The sequence below is a fragment of the Equus caballus genome, chromosome 4 (assembly GCF_041296265.1).
Source record: "Equus caballus isolate H_3958 breed thoroughbred chromosome 4, TB-T2T, whole genome shotgun sequence".
Classification (NCBI taxonomy): domain Eukaryota; kingdom Metazoa; phylum Chordata; class Mammalia; order Perissodactyla; family Equidae; genus Equus; species Equus caballus.
Genome location: NC_091687.1, coordinates 77,172,033 through 77,199,917, shown reverse-complemented (window position 1 = coordinate 77,199,917; position 27,885 = coordinate 77,172,033). Strand labels below are relative to the sequence as shown.

General features: G+C 34.3%; 1 long non-coding RNA gene across 2 annotated transcripts in view; it reads right to left on the bottom strand.

Moving 5' to 3' along the window:
- Nucleotides 1-1,700: 1,700 nt before the first annotated feature.
- The window catches only part of LOC111773094 (uncharacterized), a 38,160-nt gene continuing 11,975 nt past the window's right edge, over nucleotides 1,701-27,885 (bottom strand). The window contains exons 2-4 of one of the 2 annotated variants that reach the window (XR_002807292.2): nucleotides 23,176-23,251; nucleotides 8,748-8,869; nucleotides 1,701-3,109 (exon numbers count right to left, since the gene is read on the bottom strand). This is a non-coding gene — a long non-coding RNA (uncharacterized lncRNA). Of the gene's footprint in view, nucleotides 3,110-8,662; nucleotides 8,870-23,175; nucleotides 23,252-27,885 lie in introns of those variants that run through there. The other variant, XR_002807291.2, reaches the window with a different exon arrangement.

Here is a 27,885-nt window from a genome sequence, read left to right as displayed (position 1 = left end):
TTTGCCTGTGACTCTTTTATTTTTTTTGTGTAATACTTCACTTTGCACTTTCTCTTCAACTTTCTTTAGTGTTCTATCCAAGCCCCACGTAGGCTATCAAATATTTTCATGCCCTTAACACTTCCTTCTCTGTCTTCTTTTCTGTTCAGTTTTGACCCTCAGCAACTGGTGACATTTAGCTTGGAGAAGGACAGGAGAAAGCTGTGACTTAAATGCTATCAATTCATTCCACAAGCACTTGTGGAATAAGGTTCTTAGTATAATGTAAATTTAAGCTAGATATCATTAATTCACTGGCTTTTTGAAGATTCAAGTCGAGTTGGGAAAACATAATGTTCCCAGATGAAAAACAAATTAGAGGAAAACTACGTGGCAATGTAGAATTAATGGCAAAATTTTGTAGCAACATCATACACACATGTATTGAGGTGCAATTGAATAGTTGAGTACTGCAGTGGGATATTGTTTATCTAACAAAGGTTTACATGATCTTAATATATTTTCCATTACCTTAAGTTATGGTAAGGCATAAAGGTGTGATGTGGAAAACATTTCACAACAGGTGAGGCAGGGGCATTAAGCAGTCAGACTTACACTGTGTATCATTTGTGAAATGGAAATTAAAACCATCATGAGATACCACTGTGCACCTATTAGAATGCCTGTTTTTAAAAAGTGCTATTGGGGATGTGAAACAACTGAGATTCTCATATATTGCTGGTGCAGATGCAAAATTGTAGAGTTACTATGGAAAACAGTTTGGCAGTTCCTCGTAAAGTTAAGCCTACCTTTACTACACAGTCTGGCAATTTTAATCTTAGATATTTACCTAAGAGAAATGAAAACTTATATTCACATAAATACTTGTAAGTGAAAGTTTATAGTGGCTTTATTCATAATTGCCCCACACTGTAAAAATCAAAGTGTCCTTCAACTGGACAAACTCTGTTGCATCCATACAACGAAATATCATAAAGAAGAAGGAGAGAGCTACTGATACATATAGCCGCCTGGATGAATCTCAATGCATTGTGCTTAGTGAAAGAAGCCAAATTCGAAAGACTGCCTTATAATACGTGATGATTCTGTTATGACATTCTGGGAAGGTGAAAGTATGGGCACAAAAAACATATCAGAATTGCCAGGGGCTTTGGGTGTGGTGAGGGATCGACCAAAAACAGGCATGAGGAAATTCAAGGGGTGATGAAACTGTTTATATTTTGATTTTGGTGGTGGTTACATGACTATATGTGTTTGTTAAGATTTATAGACTTATACAATAAAAAAGGTAAATTTTACTGTACTTTAAATTATACCTCAATAAACCTGATTTTAAAAAAGAAAAAGAAAACAATCTATTTTCTGAATATGATAATGAGGTGTTTTGGAGTTGAGTTTGAGTTTGAAAAGTTCATCAGGGAGGAATAATACCTCCTGTACCCTAGAATTAATTCTATTTTATTTTATCATAAAAAAGTTGTTTTTCAATCACATAGAGACAGAGATTGGATTGGTGGTTACCAGAGGGGAAAGGGGGAGGGTGGAGGGCAAAAGAGGTTTTTAGGCATGTGTGTGTGGTGATGGATTATAATTAATCTTTGGGTGGTGAACATGATGTAATCTACACAGAAATCGAAATATAATGATGTACACCTGAAGTTTATATAATGTTGTAAATCATGTTACCACAATAAAAAAAATTTTTTTTAAAGTTGTTTTTATTTGATTGAGTATGTAGTTTTAGGAGGAATTCACCACAGTAGGGAGGGAAGACGAGGGCACCTACCTATATATACTGATATTCCTGATGATAAGAGTGTGTAGGTTAAGCAACGGTAAAAGCTATACCATGTACTGATTATCTCCCTCATGTAAAGTGTTTCATATACTATATTTATTATTTTACAAGAGTCCTGTAAGATGGATACCATTATTATCATCTCTAGTTTACTGATCTGAGAAGTTTCAGAGAATTTAAGTATTTTGCTTAGAACACGGATGAGCCAGGATTCAAACAGATCTTTTTGACTCCACAGTTTATATTCTTTCTCTGACACCATCCTGTCTCCTAAATCACACCCATCAATGTCCTCACAAAGACAGAATAGTCTAAGTTTGAATTACTTTATATTTTAGCTAAAGTTATTAAATACTGAATTTCTCTTCTGGAAAACTGAGGCTGCTCCATGAAATGTTGAGCACTTATCCAGCCATTCCAGGCAGGCACAATTTGATTCTGGATTAATTCCCCACAAGTCCCCCTTTGCACCTATGCTCAGAATGATACTTTTTTGGTGGGATCTTTGCCAGCCCTTCCAGATCTCTTCCAAGATGTTAGTATCTGGAAAGTGGAAAAAAAAATTTGTGCAACACAGGATAATTATATAGTTATTCAGATATACTTGTTACACACTCTGAGTCCTTTAAACGCTCTATGACCTCTAAATAACTATAAATTCTTTAAAGACAAAAGCTATCTCTTATAGTTTCTGGTATACTTTATAACATCAATTCTACAACCCTCCACTTAGAAGATGTTTGATAAACATTTTTTGAGCAAAAAAAGAATAAATGAATGAATGAAAATGACAATAGAGAATAGAGATAAAAAACTTTGGAGAGGATAGGGGCCTGTATCCAAGTCCTAGCTATTCCATTTACTATTTGATTGATTTTGGATTAATTATTTACCTAAGACTCACTTTTCTCTACTATAAGATGAGGATAATAATAGCATCTATCAATTGTTAGTTGTTAGGATTAAACGAGAAAAAGTATGTAATGTGTTTAGCATGGTTGCAAACATGGTAAGTATTACTAATAATATTAGTAGGTATTATTCTGCTGCTTCATTTTAGTAAAAATTATAAATTAATAATAATATTTAGATGCCTCCCCAAATTTTATTTATTCTTTTAGTTCTTCTAATTCCTGACACTCGTGCATGATTTAGAGAATGTGATTCTATGACGAGAATGACTTAGTCCACTTTCCCTTGAGTTGAAAGAGCAGGTGGTTGTAGGGGAAAGAAGTTGGGGTGGCAGCTCTGGGTTTTTCATACATCTCCGTATCCACATCTCCTACCGTCACTTTATGTAGTGGGAGTCATCTGAAAAAGGATTATTTTGATATAATAACAATATTGAAAGCCCTATAAAATAGTTAACAGGAAAATTATTCTCAGTTATCCTAAGGTTAATGATTGATGGCTCCAAATATGGCTCAAGCATAAGCTGAATCAACCTCTAGATTTATGCCTATTAAATTAGTGTTAGAGGAGTGGGTCTATCAGGAACTAATTTTCCAGAGAGCTTGAAGAGCCTCTTAAGGACAGAACTTGTCCTGATGGAAGGGAAAGCCAGCCAGCCAGCTTTTGCCAGACACAAGTCCTTTGTGTCCAGAAGGAGAGACTGTCTCTGAGTAAGCATTTAAATGTCCTTTGGATTTGCCTTTCAGTTTAATCAGCAAGTCTGAGTCCTTCTGAGGAAACAGGGATAAAGGCAGAGTGGCTGTAATTAACAATGGAAAGAATTACTTCATGCAAAGTGAAATTATTTCAAGCTTCACTGCATTGAAGACGAGACAATTCAGTTTCGTTTTGTGTCCTCCAAATCTTTAGCAAATCAGTAGCAGTTAGGCTGCTAGATAGAGGTGGCAGGCTGTGGCTGATGGAGACTAGAGATGAGCAAAGTGCTGAATGTGCCACATGCTGAATGAGAGGGCATGCTCTGGGACACACAGCAGAAGTTCTCTTGGGACTCCATTCTTAAGGAAGGGGACATTTTCTCAAGGGACTAAGAAAGTATAAACAAAATACAAATTCACACATTACGTTAAGAGTTTTATTTAAGAGGATGGCAGCTACCTGTGAGCTATCATTATATGAAAATAGGACACTACCTGTTAGTCTTTGGGTGAACAAACCTTCTGAGGTGCCCTAGTTTTCATCTCCCTTTTAAACAATGAATGTTTTCCTCGTTGTCAGAGTGATTTCTATTTTTATGGAACAAAGAGTAACTTAGCCCACACAAATTGGGACTTTGGCCATTTTGCACTTCAACCAGCTCTGCTAACTGGTCACAGCTAGGGCAGCAACCAAGCCAATAAAATAAAAATACTTGAAAGTTGTGGTTAGAAATTGTAGTGATCCTATATAGCTGGGTGGCCATTCAGTCTGTACAGGAAAGGCAAGGAGACAAAATATTGGTGAAAAAAGCCTAAAGCAAGTAATTAGTAGCAGGGGGAAGCAATTGCACATTTAGATTATTACACTTCACTTTGTGTTGGTATCAGCTTCTGAATATTTCAGCAGCGTACATTTACATACCCACTGAGGATTGCTGAGTAGAAATTACCCTTTGTTCTCAGGCATAGAATTCAGTAGGGTTACAAGTTATATCTAGACTTTGGCCCCTTCAAATAGAAAGAGCTTTGTGATGATATGTTGAATGATATGCAATCTTCACTTTTGTTAAGTAAAACCACAGGATTTTCCTACAGAATCATTTGTAAGTGTCCACATCATGAGAGTCAAAAATTTGTCTATTGTGAAGATGCTCTCTGGTGAGACTAGTTGTGAAATGTAATTTGTGGCACTTGCATTTTAATACTTGTCACACTCATCTCTCCCAGTTCTTTTCCAGTACTATGACTTTAACTCAGAGATGATAAGTGTCCCTTCCAAGGTCACACAGTTAGTTGAGGAACAGCAACCCAGGTCTGCTTTAGCCTGCTACACTGTCTCACTCCTCAGGCCTGGGCAGGCAATGACTTGCTAAGGGCTAGCAAATGAAGTTCAGGTGTCTAAAGGCAAGTTGTTCTTAGGTGACTAAATGAGTATTAAACACAGAGTATGTGATCTGCTAAGAACCATCTAGGCCTTGCACACCGTTGTTTGGATAGAAAAAAATTAGAAAGCAAGTATTAAACTTCATACACAGATACTAAATAAAACTGAGTTGATAAAGAATGGAAAGACTGAATAGAGAAGGAAAATATTCCCCCAAAGAACTTTCTAAATCACGAAAGTGTCTTTTTCAAGCTATGTTCTTATCTCTTTCCACCCTTGCTCCACAGTCTCCTCAAAGACCCTCTGCCAGGCAATTTCAGATGTATTATAAACATACTCTTGTGAACAAGGGCAATAATTCTCCTCGATGCGGGGCCCTGCTGCTGATGACAATCAGCCCCAGGTAGCCTTTCACTTACCAATCGCTGTTGGCTCCAAAATAAGTTTTGAAAAAAGTGAATCGGAGCTTAGGATCGAAATGATAAGTAAAATGAAGGAATGCTTGTGTTTTCACAGCTTGTGTTTTTGAGGTGGTCAAAAGTCACTGAGCTGACCCACCCCCGAGAGCCCTCATCATTGCATTCATCTATTAACAACCATTCCTGTTTGAGTTCAGGCTGCTGACCTTTTCTCTAGTGTCATGTTTGAAGATTAGCCTTGTAGTCAGGCTAATAGCAATTCTTCCAAAATAAACCACAACCTATATTTCCCTGTTTTTCTGTTTTAAAGTTTTGGCTAGTTTATTAAAGTTTTGACATCTGGAAGCAAGGCATACCTTCAACTTCACATTGGAAGCACCTATTAAATGAACACAGTAGGGACATTATGACTTTTTAGAGAAGATGTGAGTTGGAAGAAAGATTTTCCCCTGGATGAAGATTGTTTTGATCATTGATGAACTTAGCTGGTCACTAGTAGTCAAGGATAGTAAAGACATCAGGCTGATACCAGATTAAGTTTAAAAAAATAAATAAAGCCACCTGCTATCAGGTCAGTATAGCTAGAATTTACTTAAGAAATTTTGGTTGACTCTTTACTCAGTGCACTGAACCATTACTACGTGTAATACACTAGACTCTGGACTGTGCTAGACTATTCTTGCCTTTCAGAAATTTTCATTCTTGTTGGTAAAAATTATGAGGGCAGAGAGAACTACAATATAGAACAGTGGGAACAACAAATGAGTTGGACGTGTAACGAAGAATGTAGAGAAGAAAGAAGCCATTTTGGCTTGGGTGATAAGTGACATTTCCTAGAGGGGTGGCATAGAATAGGATTTACATTTCAATGAGTGCAGATTGCCATTTTAAAACAGTTAGTAAACAGTTCTGTTTTGTGTGCCCAATATGTTCAAAGATATATACCAGATGCTGTGCATGACCACAAAGATAAATATTGAAGTTTAGGAAACACTTCTCTGAAAGCAGAGAATTATAGAGGAATACCTAAATGTGCTTGGCGGAGTCAGTGAAAGTTTCAAAGCAAATGTTTGTGCTGAGTCCTGAAAGGTTGGTAGGCCTTCAACAAATGGGCAAGGATGCAATGCCATTTTAAGCCACCTTGACATCAAATATAAGACTAAGTTCATGAACTAAACATATGCCCAGGAGAAACTTAGATATTGGATAATCCATTCTCTGGAGGGAAACAAATTAAACCATCTCTTAGTTTCATAGGATTTCTTAGAAGGAGATTTCATAAGTGCCCACCCACCCATTCCTGCATTTCTCGGGAATACAAGCGTACATACACTTTGTTGAAACGAACACTCACATTTTGGTTCCAAATCTAAAGTTGGATATCCAGTTCCCTTTTAGATTGATTACTTGTGCTGGTAAGTAGTAAAGGTAGGGAATAAAGGATCACCTCCAAAGAAGCTTTTGGTTTGACATACAATCTGGGCTTTTCTGTAGCTGAATGGGGTAGAAATCACATCCTTTTAAAGGCCACTGTTAACATGAGTCTGGATATTCAGAGCCCCTGCTGACGAGCAGCAGTTGGAGAGTGGCTATGTAGAGGGGAAAAGCCAGTTGGTATTAAAGTTTAACTGCATATAATATGTGAAGTAAGCTCACAAATACATTCAAATTTTCAAGCACATTCTCAAAGATCCAAACAAACCCTAACTAGCTGGATTTGAATGTAAGGAGCATTTGGAATATGTAGTTTTGTACTAACCGACAACCCCAAAAGTCTATGTGCTTATCTAAATATGTCCATATAGAGTAGTAAAAGGATACTTATCATTGTTATTATATATTCAGGTGAGACAAACAGCTTTTAGCTGTTGATTGTCAGAGTGTTTTATTGAAAGCTTGTATTCTACTAAAGAAAGCAGGGTCAGTGCTAGGGTAAATTTCTGGCAGATTATTTAAACTTCTGAGAGGGTGAATGCCTTTTAGAAATAATGTGGTTTTTATTAAATAAATCTGTCTAATAATATTAAGGCACTATTTCAATGTTAAGAACAGACAAAGCCAATCTTAGTACTTAGAGGTGGGGGCAGAAGGTTGGGGTCATGGTGGGGAGGGAGTTGGGCACTGGTTAAGGCTGACGTGAGCACAGGAAAAAATGAATAATGAAACCCCCCTTTATTTCTGTATTGGAAGATGGTTTATTTTTGTTTAAATTCCCCTTTGCTTAACTGAATTTTCAACAAAGTGAGGTATAAAATTTGAATGTATTTTTAATATGGAATGGAAACAATAGATTTTCTTTAGTGATATGAAAATAAGATCTTTTGTTTTTAATAACATGGTGAAGATTGATAGTCAAAGTTATAAAAGGTAAAAACAAGGGATATTGTTACTATGATTCAGTATGTCACAAAATTCTCATGCAGATTTTGAAATGTTAAAGTAAGTTTATACATGTATTTTCTTAAATTATCATAAGCAAGTGAACAAATTGCTTTTTTAATAGATCTAAAATTCACACTCATGGTGAATCTCAGTAAACCCAGAATTTTTGTGTTTACCTTATTTGATAAAATAAAGTTCTTTATCCCAAGAGAAAACATTTTAAAATCTTATTAATATTATCTCCACAGCACCTTTTTACATTCAGTAGCTCTAGATTAGTAATAGTTTCATAATTTAGCTTTAAACACCATATTATTGCTGTTGTACGAAACATGTTTTGGGTATGTTTAACTGAAACCAAAACTCTAGGAAATTTTAAGAGCCTTTCGAACTGAAACTATGTGAGATTGGTATTTACATCCGAAAAATGCATGGAAGTCTTAACAGGAGAACTGTAGTTGTACCCATTAGACATTTGTCATCAAGTTGGTTTTGGTGGGCAGAGGGAGTGTGTTCACTTTTTTGAGGCAAGTTAGACACCAATGCCAAGGGACACCTAGTAGACAGAAATCTCATAATAACTAAGGGAAAATAATAGATAATGAGAACCCCTGGTCACCCGTAGCAAATCCAAAACGTGTTGTTGAATGATGAAATAACACATATGGGGAATTTAGACACTGAAAAGCGACATGTTTTTGTTCTTACAACACTTTGTCCATTTTCTATTAGCAAATTGGTCTTGGAGGAAGGAAGGAAAAAATAAAGGAATAAAAAGGAAAGGAAGAAAAGAAATGCACTGGGGCTGACCCGGTGGCACAGTGGTTACGTGTATACGTTCCACTTCAGTGGCCTGGGGTTTGCCAGTTTGGATCCCAGGTGCAGACATGGCACCGCTTGGCAAGCCATGCTGTGGTAGGCATCCCACATATGAAGTAGAGGTAGATGGGCATGGATGTTAGCTCAGGGCCAGTCTTCCTCAGCAAAAAGAGGAGGATTGGCAGCAGTTAGCTCAGGGCTAATCTTCCTCAAAAAAAAAATTTAAAAAAATAAAATAAAAGAAATGCATTGATTCTGGTAGAATTTCTTACATTGAAGGTTTATAATTTCTAAAAACATCTTGGGGTATTCTGAGGAAGGCAACAATATGATTTGACCTTGGACAGATGGATGATTCGTTAATTGTATAACTGCAAGTTGATCTCCATTGCCTCAGGTTATCTCCATTTTATTTCTGTAGTTTTCTCAACATTCCTCACGGTACCTCACTTCTTCTGAGCTAAAAAAGAGAAATAATATGTTTATCTCTTGTTTTAAACTCTGACATGATTTTTTTTTTGTGATATAACCCCCCACCCTGGAATGACCCTTGACATGGTTGGCGTACCTCTTTATACAGGTAACTCACCTCTCTTTAGGTCATTGCAATATGCTAGGCATTTTATAGTAATAATGTTTTCCATCAGAATATTTAGAATGTTTTTAAGTTACATTATTTATTATTTAATTTTTATTTGCTCTTTTAGTAGGCAGTGAAAGAAATCAAAATATTTTAACTGTGTTAATTTAATCCTTTCTTAACCTTTTGCTTCATTTTTTTCATTTTCTTAATATCTTTTCCTTAAAACAACAACAAGAAAAGAACCTGGCTCTAACTTATGTGTTTCCTTTCTTCCAAAGTGGAACTATGATTCTTGGGTAGCTTGGATTTCCCTTTCTGAATTATCCCTGTCTCTTCTTCACTCTTCCTCCACTCCACATTCAGGCAGTTAACAAGCGCTCTTCTGTTTCATCACTAGTCTCACATCTGCCTTGTTCTTTTCTTTCCACTGTCACTACCCTAGAAGAGACCTAGGGATTCTTGAAATGTTTCCTAATGGGTCTTTATAAGTAACTCCAAAAAACTTAGTCAATGAGTTGTTTCAGAATTTGCTATTGAATTGTCCATTGAATCACTGCATATCCTCTATTCCAATGATTTCTAAATGTAAAAAAAGTTCAATAGTAAGGATTTTTTCATTGTGATTTGGTGCATCTATAATATGCATTTTTATGTATACATCTGTATCTATATTATCTCTGAAAAATCTTCCATGAAATAATGCTTATTCTTACTGCCTGGGATGGGCTCTAATATTTTTTCTACTTTATTCATCTGCATTCTTTTCTAATATACAATCAAGTTTCATTATTAGTAGATTCTGTCTTTGCAAATTTGCCTAACCCGAAAAATTTGTACACCTAAAGTCAATAATCATAGTACATTCATAGTCATTTGTGGACATGTGTATGTGCAGCATGGTGAAAAATTTGAGTCACCAGATAGGCACTTGAGGTCAAACAGGGCGAGATGCACTGCCTTTTTGTTTGAACTTTCATACTGTAAAAGATTTTTGCATTTTTGTGCTTTTTTTTGGTGATTTTTCTGTTTTAAATGGCCCCCAGCATAGTACGGAATCACTGTCTAGTGCTCCTAAGCACAAGAAGGCTGCGATGTGCCTTACTGACAAAATGTGTGTATTAGATAAACTTAGTTCAGGCATGAGTTACAGTGCTGTTGGCTATGAGGTCAATGCTAATGAATCAACAATATGTATTCAATAAGGTGTCTTTAAACAGAAACACACATAAAACAAGGTTATGTATTGATAGGTTTAGGGGAATGTGCCAGAGCCTTGTAGGTATCTAATCTTGTGTTTCTCCGAGAGGTGGTGATATATTATTTGCTGAATCAGTGTTTGTAGGGTTTCTATAGAACATAACCACTGTGAATGACAAAAATCAACTGTATTGTATTTCAATTTAACGAATTCTAGTGAGGACCCAGTGAAGTTATTTCATGGACTGACTTACAATTTGCAAAACACTGCCTCACGTGCATCACTTCTCTTGTAGGTTATCACTAGGAAAAGCTTTGTTTTTCAGGAGAAAATCATAGGTATATTTTCCTTTCTCCGAGAGATTTGTAACTTGCTCCTTTGTACTTTTTACCTTGCCTGCCAGGAAACTTAATGCAGCTTTTATGCTCAGTTACAGCAACAGTATTGATCCTTGATGTTGGAATGCTTGCTTTTCTGTTTTTAGCCCTGGTTTCCTCCTTTTATTTCTACCATATTACTTTTGTTTGATTTATCCTTTTTGTAAAGAGTCTTGAAACCTCTTGGGGAAAAAATGGAAATGAATAAAAGAATTAATGAGTAAGCAAATAATTGAAACAAGTCATCCTGGAAGAAAGATCCAGAGATAAGAGGTTATCTTTTTAGTAGAGACTTTAAAATATAACATTATTATTAAATGCTTTGATGGTGTGTGTTCTCCTTATTAACATAACTTTTAAATGTGTTATATGTTAACTTAAAAATGTTCTTTATAAAGATGAAGTAGAAGAGTTTCCTGAAATGTCAGAATAATTAATTAACGCTTAACAACTTATGATAACAGTGTAAGAAAATTACAAAATGTATGTTAACATGCTCTCTTCTAAGATATCTCTCTCTTCTTTATTGTGTGAATATTCACCAATATATATGATATCATAAAAAATTCTTGCTATTCCTTAGTAATAACAAAGCAAGTATAGTATGGATAATTAAATCATCAATAGTCAACATCTAGTCATAACCAATAATTTTAATATTTTTACTTAATTTACTCATTGGAGTTGTTCAGCCTTCCTTTCCACATCTCTGGGTCCATCCTAAATAATCAAGAGTTGCTGTACCAAATTTCAAACTAAGTGAAAGTTTATGTACCTTCCTCACTTAACCAACTCAAAGTATTTTATGGATTAAGTGATTCAATGAAAAAAATTAATGGATAATAAATTCATTAATCTTAAAATTCTAAGCTTACATTTTGCCACAATTTGTCAAAAAAGTTAAAAAAAATTGTGAGAAGAGTAATAAAGGACACACTTTGTGAGTATATTCTCCTAACATGTATTAATATTACAATTGAGGAAACCTCTATTTTTAAAAATAATTGGCAACGTTCAATATCTGCTACAGGATATTATGTCTCCTAAGAGATACACAATTTAAAAAGGCCTCTCAAAATAATATTTCTATAGTTTATCTCTAGTTTTTTTAAAACAATGGAATTAGATGTTTCTCTGTTTTCACTTACTAAAGAATTGAGAGTATCAAAACTCAACATCTATTTTTAAGCAATATACCCATATTCCACAAAGTATAATCTTCAACGTTGTCAGCAAATTTGGTAAACCTCAGTTTCATGAGTACTTTACATTTATTTATCAGTCCATTAGTAAACAAGTAGTCAAAAGACAAAATACATATATATATTTTACTAGTAAGAGGATGGTTCATCATTTTGTATCAATTCATCTACTTCCATATTTATATTTGTATATAGACAGCCCACCTACAGATCATAAGCATATACTATAAAATGCCTTAAGAATCAAATATGGTAAATTTGAATTGAGAAATTGGAATAGTAATTAATAAGCATTACTTATTACCAGTGAATCTCATTATTTGTGCTAATGGAAAGTATGCCTTGGGTTAATTACCAAGAATAGTTTGTGGTTGATAACAGCAGCTCCTAACCCATTCTTCCAGTAGAAATCTTCTCTAAAAGTGATTCATATAAATAGTTACTCATTTATGTTAATCTGACCATGAGAGCGTCAAACTGAATGATGAATATGTTCTTGTAGTTGACAGTTCTACAAAGGTCTTGTGCCATTATTTTATATTAGAAAAGTCAAATTTTACCATTGTTGGGAAGAGATAAAAAGCTCTTAGACTTTTTGATCATTAAAGACTTGTTAAAGAATGTTAATCAGCAATCCACATTTATATCATTAATATATGACTAATACATCTGAAATATATGAGAGGCAGAACAATGTAGGGATTAAGCACATGGATTCTAGAGCCAGTAGCCTGGGTTCAAGTCCCAGTTCTACCAGTTACTAATCCTGTGACCTTGGACACATAACTTAGCCTCTCTGTGCCTTAGTTTCCTCATTTGCAAAATAGGGATCATTATATGATACATATCTGTCTTACAAGGTTGTTATGAGGAGTAGATTGATTAATATTTATAAAGTGGTCGAAATAGAACCAGGCACATGGGAATCATCATATAAGTGTTTAAGTAAATACGTAACTAGGTGAGATGATTTATAACTCTTCAGATATGAGATGATTATTCCAATGTTGAAAAAAAATATGGCATTTTTAAACTGTGAATGAAACTTAGAGATCATGTAGAAACAGTGGTTTTGATTTTTTAAACAGAATTACCATTCCCCCACTGTTCTTTTTTTTCCGCAAGAAATCATATGGGGAATCTCGAAACAGGTAGCAAATTGATGTTACTGAAATGAGGCAGAAGGCCTAGATCTTTGCCCATGCTACCTTTGGTTACCTCTCTCAGAGGCCTCTGCGTTATGCCGTGGACTCCCGAATTTCTAAAGAGAGAAGTTTAAAAATCCCTTCTTTTGATTACAATAGCATTCTTTTACAGATGAGGTAACTGAGGCTTAGAGTTGGTAAATGGTCCACTTTTAAGGTAGCACAGCTTATTAGTCTTCAGCAAACACTATAAACCAAGGATCCTTGTCCATAGCACACTCACCCCCATGGCTCTCTCAAAGTGCCAAATGTTTGGGCCCTTATTGGGCAAGATGAAAACATATTTTACTCTTTAATTTCCAGGTAAGCCCAATGTCTCACTTTAGAGATATATCTTCTGACAATATTCCTATATTTAAATGCCTCTCCCTCCCAATCTATTATTATGGCTCATGTGGAAGGAGAAATAAATTTTAACTTTCTCATTTGCTTGTCAGTTGAGTAGGCTTTCCATGCACAAGCTAACTAAGACTGAGTCAACACAGTTTTAAAATATATTTGAAAGTGAATGTCGCTAATGATAGGGGATGATCCCAGCATCTAGGAAAGGGATGGACATTCAAATTATAGCATATGTCTGCACAACATTTCATGCTGTACAGAATGTCTGCACAAACACACTAGTAGGACTGAAAACATTACAGTTAATGGAAAACAGGCTTCAAGAGGTTGTGGGAATTAATAGAGGTGATAAACAAGAGCCAAGATTTGAGTTCGGTTCAGAGCTAGTTGGACTCAATTTTCATATCATTTTTAAGACTTAAGTCTTAAAATTAAGGCAGAACAATGTAGGGATTAAGCACATGGATTCTAGAGTCAGTATCTTGGGTTCAAGTTCTTGTTCTACCAGTTACTATCCCTGTGACCTTGGACACGTAACTTAACCTCTCTGTGCTTAGCTTTCCTCATTTACAAAATAGGAATTATTATATGATATCTGTCTTATGTTTACAAAATTTAAGACAATTTCAAGATGATTTATACGTGGATGTCTATTTTTGATTGCTAATTATATAATCAACTTGTGCGAGTGATTGGAGTTAAGGTAAAATATTAGTTATATAGCACAGGGCAATATTACAGGCTTAGAGAGGAGCCTAAACTTTACAATACTGATAAAATGTTTTTGATTGCAAAGAGACTGTTAAATTTTCTCCCTATTCTTGATATGCACAAATATGAATATTTTACAATTGATTTCCTTCCTTTGTGCCTTGAACATACAACTTAATGTATCACAAAACAATTCACTACATCAGGGCCCAAAATATATGGTGGCCATTAATAGCTGTTTCACACATTTAAAATTAAGTGAAATATTTAATGATATGATTAGTTTTTGATTGTCAGAATTTCTGCAGTTGGAGAAAACAATACTAATTGGACCACCAAATTGTTAATTGTGTCATTGAAATAAGCTTTAATCTTGGATTGTGAATAAGGTTAAGGATTGTGGCATCATATCTATAAGTCACTAACCTCTGTGTGGTCATAAAAATTTGGCTGAATATTGCTTTTTAAATAGAACAAAGTGACATAAAAAAAATGTGTACCATCAGCTGCTCTTCCATTAATAGGATTCTCTGGTGTGCAAATCACTACAGTGGAATGATGCAATGGGGCATAAGAACAATGAATCAGGTAATAAATTGAGTGTAACACTAATTATATTCACTATGAACCGAAATATATACATTTGATGGCCGTGATGGCGCACCAATATTCAAAGCCCAAAGTGAAAAATGTGTTTTAACTTCTCTCTTTATAAAAACTCAACAACCTGCTACAGTCTGTGTCTGGCATCAAGTTCTATATATCTACGTGTGTTTTCAGCATGGAAACACAATTCCTAAAGGAAAGGTCATTATCATTATTAAGTTTTATAAGAAAATCAGTATGTACCAGTATCTATTTAATAATGTGACATCATGAATGTCAGACGTAACACACTTTACAGAGTGCTAATAACTCCTAAAGTGTATCCTTGTCTCAAGTTGAAGTCAGTATTGGAAATTTTATATTACCTGCTCTGCCTGAAAGCATTAAGAAGTATTTCTGTAATAGCTAGGCTAAAAAAAAAAGAGTGACTTTTTACAACTTTGCCTTATTTTTGGTTCAATTTCAAAGCTGATAATAGTTAAGTCAATGATATTGGCATTGGCTTGAATTAAGCAAGGGGATCGTTTTAACCACATATATTTTGTGTTGCCTTCAGGATGAATTAAAGCATTCATGTGTGCCTCTGTTTGCAAGTTTGTAAGGTATATATGTTTAGATACACTATTAGTTACATCAAAAATGCCTTTTTTTCACAGTTCTTTTAGTTCTGAAATTGCATGGATATAAAATATGCATTTATTCAGAAACTAAACAAAAAACTTTAGTAATTTCTGCATTACAATGACCTTAATTCAGGTCCAGTGATAGATTGAAAGAGATTGTTTCTTTTTCTATTATATATTTAAATTAAAAATAGGAAGATGTAGTTTCTACTAATGAGTTTTGTAGGGCTGTTTTAATATGATGTCCCTTAGGAGATTTCCTCACTCGGTGTGAAGGCTCCTAAGAGGTGCTTGTGCACCTGATTAATTCATAAATGGCACTGAGGGCTACACATTTGCCCAACCCTAGTTAAATCATAGTAGGCGGCTATTCCTCTGTAGGATGCATTGCAAATTGTGATGCTCTTATTATACACCTAATTACGGCATTCTACACCAGTCTGATTCTTGCCATAAATTCTTATAAATGTGATGTCCATTTTAGAAGTTAGAGATCAAGGTTCATTAAAATGACTTCAATCCATATGATTGCAATGGAACAAAGACTTGTGACTCAATAGAAAATAGCTCTGAAATTCTAAGAAGAATGTATATATATGTAAAATATGGAGAATTAAAATACAATGATTTATAAAACTTTGTGTTATAAATAATAAGAAGAAGCTGCTATGGGGATACAAGAAGAAAAAAGTGAAAAACGTTTGAAAGGATACATACAGTAGTTTTGGAATGAGCAACCGATAAAAAAATTGATGTTTTGTAGCACAGTTCTTAACCCTTCTGTGCCTCTGTGCCTCATGGGGGATAGTAATCCAACCTATCTTACTGAGTGTGAGAATTAATTAATTAATATGCAAAGTGCTTAGAACAGTGCCTGACACCTAGTAACTTCTAGGCAAGCTTTTATGTAGAGCTTTTTTTTCTCAACCTCTACCCAATCTAACTCTCACCTAAGTGAGATGTCCTGTTTTCCACTATTTTGTTTTAGCCCAAACCAGTTCCACTGCTGCTTCTCCTCTTATCCTTTGACACTGCTTTTTTTTTTTTTAAGAATTTTTTTTTTTTCCTTTTTCTCCCCAAAGCCCCCCGCCGTTACATAGTTGTATATTCTTCGTTGTGGGTCCACCTAGTTGTGGAATGTGGGATGCTGCCTCAGCGTGGTTTGATGAGCAGTGCCATGTCCGCGCCCAGGATTTGAACCAACGAAACACTGGGCCGCCTGCAGCAGAGCGCGCGAACTTAACCACTCGACCACGGGGCCAGCCCCTGACACTGCTTTTTTTATGTTATTCTAGTTGGGAAGGGAGGAGTTTCCCCTGTAAAATTAGAGAGATGAGATGGATTCAAGTTTCATCAAACACAAATTTGGACAGATAATGCTTTTTTTTCTAGATTTATAGCTGAAAAAAAAGGGCCCATTGGCTAAGTAGCATGTAACTGAAACTATTTGACTTCAAATATGTCTTTTATAATTTCTCCTTCTTATATGAAACAACAGTATTTATTGAGATATAGTCTTTATTGCGGTATCTAAGATAAATGTTCAAGTATCTTCCGAATCCCTTAGTTTCTGGGAGTACACAAGTTGTGTCTTTATAAGTTGAGAACCATTCTACTGAGCTGAATCTGTAATTTAACTCAGTCAACTAACAAATCAGGATTATTATTTATCTGCTCCTGTGATGTGGATACTGGGTCCAGGAACTGTCTGACCATTCTTCTAAACCTGGAGGCTACTCTTTCAATATAGTCCTTTCCTTTTATTCAAGAGCTCAAAGATGTGAAGTATATTATATTAAAGGAATACACATATTATTAATGTTTTAAATTAAACACAAAGAGAAGTGAAGCTCAAAGAAGTTAATAGGCTTATCACAAATTTGACAACTAGTTAATGGTGTGGGTAGAACACATGACTTGTGATTCATAGACATTTTTCCTGCCACTCTGCATTGTGTCATAAAGCACAAGAAACAGAAAAAAGGAACTAGGAAAAGACAAAAATATAAATGTGAAAACATATTGTGAATGTCAGTCTCACACTTTTTTCTTTTAATTCACCAATCACACATTCACTCAGAATTTGAAACTCTTTTATGACCTTTCCATCTGACACAACTGAATTGTTTCAAATCAGCTAAGAAAACAGGCATATTGTGCTGACTTATGTAGTCTAATGGGTATAACAGCAAATTTTCTTCCCTAATAAAGATGTTTTAAGTTTTAGTAATACAGAGCCTTTCACTTATAAAATTATCCAGTTTCTAAAGCACAGTTATCAACATTTTAAAATACTTTGGATGTATGCTATTTGACCATCTTTTTTTTTTTTTTTTACACTTTAGACCAAAGCATAGAGAAATTTGATCATTTAGTAAAGCTGTTCTGACCCTAGTTGAAATAAGGTAAAGAATTAAGTAGTTACATGTGTTGGTAGGATACAATTTCCATTAAGGTTGAATCAGCAGGATGACGCTCTAATCTCTTATTGGACAAAGAAGTACATTGCGTTTACAGTAAATGACATGCCTTAGATTCTGGTCCTTTAACACAGGTGGTTCACTGTGTAGATGGTGGCAGTGGTGGTCATATTGGTAGGGAGATAGGTTGAGGATGACCCCCACTACACCTTATAAACGGAACAGAGAAGTTGCTTCTGTTGGTATGCTGTCCATACCGTTAACTAGTTATAATAGAATGATAACTTGCTCAACAGTAGCTTGCTATCTAGCGTTAGCCTGAAAAGTGGGCTAATCAGATTCAGCATAAATAGAATAAATAGAATTGTAAGAAGTTTAACTTATCACGTGAATCTAAAGCAATATAATTATAAAATAAAAATTACTTATTTACTTCTAAAAAAGTTCAAGGTGGTAGGCTATACTGGACATTAGTCAAACATCACACAGTAAGGTTAACGTAATCTTTATAAATATTACTTCTTAATTTTATCCCTAACAGTCATATTGCCTTTATAAAGACCTCAGGATATAATCTCTTGAGGTTTTAACTGCATCCATGTATGAGTAGCTCACACTATCTCTAGATGAAGTACAATACAGGATTTTTTTCTTTTTTTAGTGGGTGGTGGATAGAAGGAGTGATTGAGATCCTAATAAATTACCAAAGCATGCATTTTTTTAAAAAAAAGTCTATCAAGCTTTATAAAAGCCATCCTTAAAGCTGGAATAAAAATTACTAAAAACAGGGGCTTGCCCAGTGGTGTAGTGGTTAAGTTTGTGGGCTCTGTTTCACAGGCCTTGGTTTTGCAGGTTCGGATCCCAGGCACAGACCTAGCACCACTAATCAAGCCATGCTGTGGTGGCATCCCACATAAAATAGAGGAAGATTGGTACAGATGTTAGCTCCAAGACAATCTTCCTCAAAAAAAATTACTAAAAACAAAATTTCTTTGGGATTTCATAAAGCTTCTATTGGCTCTGGAATTTTTTTTCAAAATTGAGGTCAATTTTCTATTAGTATTTGAAGATATGAGTTAAATACAATATATTATCAATTAACTTTACCTGTTTCTTTTTACTCTTTTAGATTGGCCTTAGGTAGGCATGCAAAATCTCTTGGATTCAATTCCATACACAGGAGGTTATATTAGAGGTTCTAGGCCACTCATGAGGTGTGGAAGGACCACAGAAGTAGCACATTGGCCAATGAACTTAAAGGAGTTTTGGACTGGGATTTAAAGAAAGAGAATTCAAGACCCTGATGACTGGAGAGTGTGGATGCAGAAGGACTGGGTGCCAAAAATGAATGCCTTTATGGGAATTGTATAAGTTAAAGAAATTGGAGGATGATGATGGACAAGTTAGCTCCTCCCAACCTCCTTAAATTTGGATTGATCATGCAGAGATAGGATGAAAAATGGGAAAAGGTGACATGATCTTGAAATGTCAACTTTAAACCGAAAGTAGCTGAATGTACTTTAAAATGACAAGATTATGTAAAAATGGAGGGCCCTCAGCTAAGTTATAGAGAAATAAAGAATAATATAATTTTGCACATCTGGGGTTGTGATTATAAAATCATACCTCATCTCAGATATAAAAATTTAAAGAAATTATTAAAGAATGCTTTAACCCTCAAAATGTCTTGGCTTAAGTTTTGGATTCAATGTGGAAGAAGAATATTATCCTGTCTGAAACTGTTATTTGTCCTAGAAAATTAAAACAAATTATTTTGTTTATTGCCCAGCTCCAGGTTATTAATCCAAACAATATTATGACTAAGTCAAGAGGCAAAGCTTCAGATAAAGCCTTGCAATCTGAAATCACGCAAATTATTTCCGTCAAATGATTATGAAGCTTGAATTTAGCAGAGCGTCTGGCAACAATAAGCTGGGAATAAATGTTATGATTGTCCTTATTATTGTTATTACCCACCACTCCTAACCAGTTTAGGAGGGAAGGAGAGCATTCAAGGGGACCCTCTGGTCTCACCCATATACCTTTTCCTGATAATGTTGCAGAAGGAGTTGGAAGCAGGCTTTGAGAGAGAAACTTGAATTTGCCAAATGATCTCTTATACTGGAGTTTCTGTTTTCCTTTGTTGAATACTGATCTGAAAGCCACAGCACAGTCCCTATGCAGCAGTGGTGAGGGAGAGAACGGGCAGCTGATGGACACACATGTTTTAATCAGTCTTCAGTTGTATTAGTCCTAAGGTGCCTTGAACTCATCGGGTGATAAAGTCAACCCTTTGCTTCTATTTATAGTCATGTTAAAAACTGTTAGTATAAAAGTAAATTTCACGGACAGGAGGATTACAGTAATATCTCCATTCTTTCCTAAAACAACTAAGTTTCTGTCTGTTCCAATTGGTATTTATGCAAGTGTGTCTGTGACAATTTACACACTAAATGTGATCTAATAGCTCTACTGAATTTTAGACAGAATACTACTGTAAAGATCTACTGTATTAAAAATATTTGCATATGGCATTGTCCTATTCTGGAAATTTATGAATTTTAATGAAGTTGGTTAGATTTTATAGCCCACAGTTATAATTGTTCATAATCCAGGAATATTATTTTAAAGGGAATTGAAATTATATAAAAACACTTAAGAGCAGAATTATATCTTCAGCTTTCCTATTACTTTTTATATGTTGATTATTAATTTCCCATAATAATTGAAAGAATACTTAATTGTTTAAGATGAAAACTGTACCTAGCTTTGTAAATGTGTTTGTAAGTTAGCATGTGAACAAATGTATCCTCATGATAATTTGTGATTTGTCAAAAAACAAACAAACGAACCTGTGAAGAAATGTGTACTCTGGTCTACCACTGTAACCATTAAATAGCTGTTTTCCTAAAGCAAAACAACAACAAAAAGAATACTACGTAATTGTAACAAATAGTTGATGAATGGTGACAATAACTAGGCTCCAAATTAACAAAGTACATCTACTTCCATGTAACAAAAAGTACCAATTTATGCATTAAAAAATGGAAAATTAAGTTTTGGAAATTTATTTTAGAGTATTTTACAAACTGGGTAATTCCAGCAATCCCCTCACTGCTCCTTCTCCTTCTGCAGTAAACACATTACCAACTATTCTTTTTAATTTTCTTTGTTTGTTTTTTCAGTTCAGTTGAACACCGGTTTATTTCTGCATATACAAAAGTCAACAAGAGGCATTAGTGGTCCTGAAAAGTTTCACAATTAGTGAGGAAGATTATTTGTTTGCTCATTTATGCTTGCTCCAAAGTGTACCAAAAATAATTTGATTTCCTTAAAAAGTCCATTGTAACATTATAACAGGATTATAAAACAGGTAAGAATGATGAAGGGGAGAATAAACAAGAGTAGGCACATAAAACGTAATTATAAATAAGATTTGTGCATTATATGCATTCAATGAAATCTTAACTACTTGGTAAGATGCGTATAAACTTATAAAAATACAATGTGTAATTAAGTATACAATAAAAAAAGTGCAAAGTAGAGCTGTAACAGAAGGAGGATGTAATGTGTAACTCTGTAGCTATTTTTTTTTGAGATTTTAGCTAAATGAAAGATTTTCTAGAAGAGATATCTGACTTCAATTTCGAAGGAACAGGGAGAAGAGTAGACACATGTAGTGGGTGGAATAATACAGGCAAAGTTTTTTAGGCATGAAACAGCATGGTATAGAATAGAGCAGTGTATTTGGGAAATCAAATGCTGCATTATAAGTAGAAGAAAGGGTAGGTAGTGTCCTTGGTGAATGTACAACTGGCCAGATCTACTGTGCATAGCCTTTTGTATTAGAAAAATACGGATAAGGAAGAACCTCAGGGACCCAGGTTTGAGATGATGGTTTAGTTGAATAATTGTGAAAAAAGATATGAATTAATTACTGTTATTGTCAAGTTTTTATTGGAAAAAATAACCCATAAAAAGTAGGGAGAATAGTATAGTGAACTTCCAATTATTCACCCCCAGATTATTGAAAATAATGTTGTTTCATCTGTATTTCTACCAACCACTCCTTGCACCACCCCAACACCACCACTGGAATGTTTTGAAGCAAATTCCAGACATTATATAGTTCCATCAGGAAACAGTTCAGTGCGTATCTCTATAAGATATGGCCTTATCAAAAAAGATAACTGGAACACATACAAAACGTTAACAGTAATCCTTTAAGATTCTCCAAAACCTAGTCAATATTAAAAATTTTCCAATTATTCTTCCAAAAATTCGTAAGGGTAATATATTAAGGATACTTTTTTGCCCTGTTTTTTTCTGTATGTTTCATGTACAAGTGCATTTTTTGTCTGAACTAATCAAAATACGATTAACAACAATAGGTGTTTCCAATGACAGTGGCTTATAATGAAAGTCTTGGACTGTTTAAATTCTAGGACACAGGCCTCAGTTGTCAACAGCTAGAATGAGATGAGCTACTTCAGAATCACTGTCATCAGTAGTTTTGTAAATGGAGAAAAGTTGACAGAACATAGCCCAAGTCAATTTCAAAGATTCATTTGTGAAAGTTAATTTCATAAATGACTTCACTACTTTATGGAGAGCTGAAAACTGCTTGAATATTCCCTATATCTATGTAAGAAAATAGTTTAGGTAGCTAGACGAAATGGATGAAATAGTTACTACAATCAGTAAATGCAAAGAAAGCAAAGGAAAACATAAACCAGACAAAATACATTTCCAGGACCAAATTTTTAAGTATTCTGTATTTTGTCATTTGTGAAATCACAAATAGGCATACACAGAGCCACAGTTAACATGCTTTTGTTGCTAACATAAATAAAGTTTGGGGCACTGCTGTGCAAGTCTACCAGACTGGACCCTGAGTTACAAATGATATATATATGTATAAAAGAAGTGTCAGAGACTAATTGGAAAGTTATAGTTGGGCATGACCAAATGTTGGAAACAAACTACAGAAGAGTAAGAAGACTTAAGCTAGAAAGAACAGACAGTTTTACCCGATAAAATGAGTTCAGTGAAGATACATTTCCTATTTGTAATATTTATATCAGGATTTATAGACGATCTTATTTGAGCTTCAGTAGGTCTGTGAGCGGTGCCCTAACTTACAAGTGAAAGTGCTGATTAAGTAGAAACACGTGGAAAAATAGAACCAAATTGCATCTGATAAAATCAGGATCAACATATAGTTTATTTGCAAAGGAAAATTTTTTTCACATAAATGGTTGCACCTACTGACTCGTCAATAATCTTTTCCTCTATTAAAGGTAAAAGGATTTTTTTAAGTGTTAATTTTAAAGGGAGATTTTTCAACTTAAATGTTGGGCAAGAAAGTTCTCTAGTAACTGAAAATGACCAGTACTACTTTTGAAATCATTCTTCAAAACATATATATATATATATATATATGTACACACACACACACACAAAGTTCTCTATCAAAGGCAGAATAAAAAGAAATCTTACCTCATCAGTAACTTGACATGTGCAAGTCCTTTGTGACTACAAACTCCTTCAGTTTACTCTACCACGGCTGGCAGCGCTATACACAAAGTAAACAATTGTTCCCAACTTTAGAGCCTGCAGAGGTCAGTATAGCAACAGCAACAAGACATCACATGGATAAGTTGATCAATACTGAAAGTGGACCATTAGATCACGTACTTATTATTTACACATACCAGCATCTTGAACATTAAGATGAAATTTCTAATAATTAGGATAGAACACCCTTTGAGTAATTTGCCTTTATAATATGTACATTTAAAGAAAATCAACATTTGTAATATCATTCTGCTTAAAAAAGTAGAGGCAGATAAGAAATGAAATTTAAAATTATTGACCAATTTATATAAAAATAAATGTCCTTTATGTATGCTGAAAGATTTGAAAAATGTTCTGTTCCTTTGAACTGGGAATTATATTCCTCACACATGATTCACCAACTTCTGGCACCCATCAGTCAAGCTCACTGTTAACCTAGGCAATGCTGTGATTTTTTTGACATTGATATGTAAGGAAAATTTTCGTATGTTTAGTAATGTTCCATAGAATTCAAAGTAAAAATTGCTTCAAAATACAATAATAGCTCTCAGGTACAATTCACAATTTTCCATACACACATTGAAGATAAGTATTTTAAACTTGAACATGTAAATGTGCACAAATATATGTGTGTGTTCCTTTTCTTCCAAAAATATTTTTGCAATTTGTTTTTTGTGAAAGTGAAGAATTGACAGGTTTTAGAAACTGTACTCTGATACCCAGAAGCTGGCTCCTCCATGATGACCTGTCAGTGACCTCGTCATGACATTGAAGGACTACCCTCTCCAGGGGTGAGAAGTAATTCAACTTCAATGGTTCCTCTGCTCCAGACATGTATAAAACAGAGACTATAAACATATACTGTAGGCTTGTTTTGGCTCCAGTTAAGCTGACACCATCAAACTCATTTAGTTTAGAACTTGCAGACATGGTTTCAGTATCAGCTCTCTGCTGCAGTCCAGAGGTTAAAGAAAAGCTAGCTAAAACCAACATTGGGCTTTTGCTGGGATAGTGGTTATAGCAGTTATCTGTTGTTAAGTAACTTCCTCATATTTTATAATACGTAATGCCGTAAGTGTCACTGTTTGGTGTTTCTAATGCCACTATGGATAGGCAAAGTCAAAAGCTTTTTCAGAAGATAGATAGAAAGCAAGACAGATTAAATAGGTGTAGTTTTAAAAAGAATAACTATTTACTCTTTTAAATTTAAGCTTTACTTTCCCTAAATGTGCTTTGGTGTGCACATGTGCAAAAAGTCGGTGAGGTAAGCATACAAGCAATAAATTTTTATTGTCCACAATTGTACACTTTATTTTCTTCTATTTTTATATTTATTGCAATTTTTATCTAAAATATTAAAAACTTCTCTGAAAACAACATCTCAGTGTTCCTATAGTATGGCCGTATTTTCTAATGCATGGCAGTATAATGGACTTTTAAAAGCCTATGAATTAGGCAAAGATAAATAACCTTACACTGGATATAAAATAAAATTAATATGCTAATTAATATCTAGATATTACATTCTATATCATACCAAAAAGTAAATATTGAATTTATATAAACTGGTCACTAATTAGGCTGCAAATAAAACCTAAAAAAATTCAAAATGCGTAACACAATGCAATAAAACCAATGATTAATAAGAAAGTACAAATTTAAAATGTCACATGCAATTAAAAAACAATTCTCAGGGCCAGGCCTGGTGACATAGTGGTTAAGTTCAGCACACTCTGCTTTGGTGGCCTGGGTTTGGTTCCCAGGCATGGACCTACACTGCACTGTTATCGGCCATGCTGTGCTGGTGGCCCACATACTAAAAAATAGCGGAAGATTGGTGTGGATGTTAGCTCAGGGCTAATCTTCCTCAGCAAATAAAAAAAAGAAAAAATGTTCTCACCTGAGTAATGCTAAGATTAAGGAGAATGTCAAGCCTGAAACAATCAATTGTTAAAATGACAATAATGGGAGTATCACAAAACAAAATGTATAGTGTGCATCCAAAACTGTAATCGGAGAAAAATTCAGAGAATTTAAAATTTAAAACAATTTAAAGAGAATTTAAATTTAAAAATAAGAAAAAAAATAAGTATTAACTTAAACAGTTGGACAAACGAAAGTAACCAGGGTTGAAAAAGCCGAAAAATATAAAATAAATAATGAAAAAAAAAATAATTTCTCCAAGATAATGTTCTTTGAAGAAAATCAAAATATGCAAATCTGTAATATAGCCAATCCAGTAGGCTTCCGGAAGATGTCACATCCTAACCCCTAGACCTGTGAATATATTATCTTATGTGGTAAAAATGACTTTGGAGAAGTGATTAAGTTAAGGATCTGGAAAGGGGGATTATCCTGAATTGTCCAGGTGGACCCAATGTGATCCCAAGATTCCCAGTAAGAGGGAGGCAGGAGAGTCAGAGAGATGTAAGGACTGAAAAAGAGGTTAGAGAGGAGAAAAGATGTTACACTGCTGGCTTTGAAGATGGAGGAAGGGGCCATGAGCTAAGGAATAGGAGCAGCCTTATGAAGTGGGAAAGGCAAGGAAAGGGATCTCCCCTGGAGCCCTCTGCAAAAAGAGCACAGCCCTGTGGACGCATTTTAGACTTCTGATATAATTATATCTCATATACATGCATATGTATAGTACATAAAATAAAGTATATATTGTATATAATAAAACATAACAGATTATGTAATTTATGAAAATCATGTTTTTATATAATAACATCGTATTGCTTTAAGGCACTAATCTTGTGGTGATTTGTTACAGTGGCAATAGAAATTAATACAGCTAAAACAAAAAGAAAGGAAAACAAAAAATCTCATAAGGAGAATTAAAGATAAGGCTGAACCTAGAACAATACGTATGGGTGGGATTAAAATTAGTGGATCATTAAATACAGCTTATTGCTAATAACTTTGAAAACTTGAAAGAATGCAAGAATCTCTTGAAATGATTCCAAAACTTGGCCAGGGAAGTATGCAAAAATATGTGGTATAATGCACTTCCAAATCTAGATACAAATGTTACTAAATAATTTCAGAGAATACCCAAACGAATATTAAAAATAAACCACCATGATATATATTAACACTTTAAGTTTCAAAACAATCCCATGAGAAATGTGACATTATCCCCTTTTTATAGATGAAGAAACTGAGGTTAATGGGCCCTAAATTATATAGTTAATAAGTTTCAGAGCCAGTGTGGAAACATAGGGAGTCTGGTTTCAGTACTTATGTTGTAATGTTTTTTTTCCAAGAAGGCAAGGATGGATCAAAATAGAGATATCAATTTCAGTAAATCATTGAATCAATAATTCTGAAAAAGAAATATCATAATTTTGTCATATTTCAGAAAAAGATTTCATGAAATACAATATCCCTTTCTAAAAAAAATTGGCACAAACTAAAAGCAAAAAATTCTATGATAAAATTTACTCCAACAATAACCAGCATTTTACTTGATTTTGAAACATTGAATACATTTTTATTAAAATTAGAAACCAGACAACATGAAGATGTCCATTATCACTATTATTCAGGATGGTTCTGAAAGTTCTAAAGAATGCAATACAGGAAGGAAAAAAATGAGATGTTAATATTGGAAATGAGATAAAATTATCATTGCTAGAAATCACACAAATTGGTTAGAAAACTCAGAATAATTGATTAAAAGTGTTAGACCTAATAAGGAGGATCAGTAATGTGATCAGTTATGAAAATCAGTATGTTTGCAATATATTGCTATAAAAGTTTAGTCAATACAATAGCAAATTTTCTCATTCACAAAGCAATGAAAATATATAAAACCTATAAATGATTTTAAGATGAAGATATGTTCCAAACTTGTTTGAAACAACTCTATAAGGATTTGGAAAGAAGAAAAAGAACACTTCAATAATTGTTTTCCTGAAGTAGAAACATACTGAATCTAAAACTATTCCCCAAAATATTTTGTAAATTCAATTAAGAAATTTGAAAAACAATATATAACTTTTCTTAAGTGCTTTACTCTGGGGTAGACATTGTGTTAAGTAATATATGTATATGCATGCATGCGTTTTTAAGACTTACAGTATCTTATTGGTTGAGATAATCAGTCATTATTATTATTATTATTATTATTTACAAGTGAAGAAACTGGTGAAATCTAATTTATCTCTTCTTTTGGTCACCTGTGTTTTTTGGTGTCATATCTAAGAAAACATTGCCAAACCTTAAGATTTACTCTTAAGTTTAGAATGTTAGTGTTTACATTTAGGTCAATGATAAATTTTGAGTTAATTTTTGCATATTGTGTGATTTAGGGGTATAATTTCATTCTTTTGCGTGTGGATATCCAGTTGCTCAGCACCAGTTGTCAAAGAGTGTTCTTTCCTCACTGAATTTGCTTGGCACCCTTGTTTGTTGTTTAGTGACTTAACTGGACTAGGTTTGTGAAGTCTGTATTTTTGGTTGTGTGCAGGCATTGAAATCTCTGCTCAGTAAGCTTAGTGGTCAGTTAATGATGAGACAGAGATTATCTTACATGTCTTGAATTAATCATCCTCCCAGCCTTTGCCCAGTGGTTGTCTGTGTGTTTGACGGCATACTTCAATGCTCCAGCAGGCGGTCTACAACTCTGCA